Source organism: Watersipora subatra, chromosome 5 (genome assembly GCF_963576615.1).
Source record: "Watersipora subatra chromosome 5, tzWatSuba1.1, whole genome shotgun sequence".
Lineage (NCBI taxonomy): Eukaryota > Metazoa > Bryozoa > Gymnolaemata > Cheilostomatida > Watersiporidae > Watersipora > Watersipora subatra.
The window spans coordinates 61438585-61442009 of NC_088712.1; positions in this window are offsets into that span (position 1 = coordinate 61438585).

Consider the following 3425-nt stretch of genomic DNA (forward strand, 5'->3'; position numbering starts at 1 on the left):
ACTGCTACTACTGCTACTACTGCTACTACTGCTACTACTGCTACTACTGCTACTACTACTGCTACTACTGCTACTACTGCTACTACTGCTACTACTACTACTACTACTGCTACTACTGCTACTACTACTGCTACTACTGCTGCTACTGCTACTACTGCTACTACTACTGCTACTACTGCTACTACTGCTACTACTGCTACTACTGCTACTACTGCTACTACTGCTACTACTGCTTACTACTACTACTACTGCTACTACTGCTAGTACTGCTACCACTGCTACTACTGCTACTACTGCTACTACTGCTTACTACTACTACTACTGCTGCTACTGCTACTACTGCTACTACTACTGCTACTACTGCTACTAATGCTACTACTGCTACTACTGCTACTACTGCTACTACTGCTACTACTGCTTACTACTACTACTGCTACTACTGCTAGTACTGCTACTACTGCTACTACTGCTACTACTGCTACTACTGCTACTACTGCTACTACTGCTACTACTGCTACTACTGCTACTACTGCTTACTACTACTACTACTGCTACTACTGCTAGTACTGCTACTACTACTAATACTATTACTACTACTACTACTGCTACTATTACTACTACTACTACTATTACTACTACTAGTATTATTACTACTAGTACTAGCACTGCTACTACTACTGCCATCTCTACTGGTACTGCTCTCGCTACCGCTACAGCTGATACTGCCACTACTAGTTCTTTTTTATCAATGACAAAATGAAATGATGAAATTGATGAAATCTAAATGCCAGGATGTTTCAAGATTAAAATTGACAAAACTTAGTAGTGATTAAAATGATCAATCAATGATTAATATGATCAATTAAAAGCTATTAAAATGATCAATTAAATTGATCACGTGTCAATACAGGATAAAATTTAAAGAACGTTTCAGCTAAACTTTGCATATTTCATCTACACTCTTTAAAATTTAGCAAAGAATGAATAGTTTTCTCTACTGAATGTGTCGTACAAATAAGTGTGTAGTGTAAATGCTTATACTATTGCCTATCTATATTAATAAATCTTACATTGTTATTGTTGTCATGTGAAATAAAAGCCCAATAAATAGTTCAATATAAAACGCCTCCGTAGCACTAGTTCATGACAAACACTTCGGGTTCCATCAAAAAGCCCGTGTCAAATATAGATGCTCGCAACTTTACAGTTTCGTTTCAGCTTGGTTTAATCAACTAGTCGTAATCTGATCATGTGACCCTTACTTTCCACCAAATGGCACGAACAACTTTTGCAACATTTTTCGATCATCAGAGGGAACCAACAGGCTCCTCAAGTTTATCAAAGGAGAACATGCACCCCCTCAAGCTAAAATTAAAATATTGAACTAATTTTTTAGGTTAGGTTTTGAAATATTAGTGCTCAAAGTGACAACATTACAATAATAATGAAATAGACACGTAAGGGCAATAGACATGCTTTTATTGGATGCTTGAAGCATATTTGTGAAAATCTTTTGACGATTGAGGTTGTATGAAAGCTTAAACAGAAGCACATCCTGTTAAACTATGTCACATTTGAGCCATTTTTTAGAGGGAGGCAAATCTACGACTTTTTCGTGATGGCTGCGATTAACTGTACGTTTTTGAGCTTTTAAGAGCTTGTAATTACATTTCAACATATTTTGCACCTACAACACAACAGAGTAAGACATGGTGACCTTTATGGTACCAAATAACTGTAATGTGAATTTTGTTGCAAGGCAACCTTTAATAAGGGACAGCTGTTGCTGCTGCTAACCAATTGCTGACATAAGCTATGATACACTAATCCTCTTTTAAGTACAACTTAATCAACTTCGCAGTTTAACATAAATACTCGAATATGTTCTGTATTCACCCGTTATTGTCACAACCATCAAATTATATCTAGTTAATTTGATTTTAGCTGGCACACTTTTGCATGGAGTTTGCTTCTCTTGCTGACTTTTGCTTTAAGATCTGTACCATGTACTATCTATTTTGTTATCCTTTATTAGCTATTACAAGTCAAATTGAATATAAAAATAATTTCATGTTTTGTTAATTTTATGAATGTGTTAGCCCGTAGTAAGGAAAATTAGCAAGATAATATCTGCTAGTGAAGCCTTAGTACCTACCAGATGTTGCCGGAAACAACATTTTTCAAAAGAGCTTTGTAACATTTTCTCAATTTCAACTATTCTGCCAGTGATAAGATAAACACATTCACACGGAGAATTTAAATCTAGTTAAAATAACATAAGTTCATAAAGACCCTGCCTCTAGCATGACTATATCATTGTCTGTATTGGCAATAGTACCAACAGAACATGGTACCAACAATAAATTAGTCTTCATGATGACATGTCTGGTCTTAGTAATTAAACTCTAGTACTTAACCACCACACTCACAGTGATAAAGTGTTAAATAAAAAACATATGGTCCTCTCCAGTTTGTATCTAAAAAGTGAACTTGTAACTGTCTATTGTTCTTGCTACTGTTTATGCATATAGCACTAGTAGCGATAAAAGACAGGAAGTTTCAACAAAGTGCCAAGGATGCGATAAACAATATAGGACAGAGAATTTACAAGTTGTAGACAATTTAAGCATTATAAGAGGGATGTAAGAAGTAAATTTACATATAATATCTAGTCTCATAACGTTATATATCTTGCTATGGCTGGTTTCTTATGGCTGCATTCTTTGCCTTACACCCTGTCGATGACAGCTCAGCAACTGATGGCTGACCTTAAATGACTACTTCTCACTAGCCATTGACAATGTTAGCCATATTAGAAGCTCTAGTCTCGTAATACTCCATTTCCTGCTATAATTGATTTCTTCTCTTTGACAATATTTATTTGTATTTATAGTTCTTGTTCTATGTATAATGCTCCGATCCAGTGTACCTTCATCTCCTATTACGTTTGCTCTACGGATTAGCAAAAGTCGATTAAAAAGCTATAGCAAAGTAGAGTTGATAAACGATCGACTAATCCTTTCAGCCAAGGAAGCTATGATAAGCTTACCAACCATTTCTCCAATGCGCTGACTCAGTTTATTTTGTTCACCAATTGAATATTTCAAGTACTCAATTAAAACTTAGTGGTTATTCAGAAGCAGATTTAAATTGCTGACAAAAGATGTAATCAGAAATCATAGGGCTCAGGAGTAACCGATGCGGGTGCGCGTGAAAGAAGTAGTATTGACATTGCTTTTCATCAAGACAGAATAAACCAACTTAGTCTGCAAGTTTTTACTGAATAGTAAATTGATATTTAATTCTATTGAGTGAAGAGATCAAACAAAGAAAGCTTATACTTGAAAGAACTTCTTTTAGAGTCACTGTTACGTAACCTGTCTAGAGTTTCATCTCACATAGAGCCATTTCTTGCTGCCAGTACG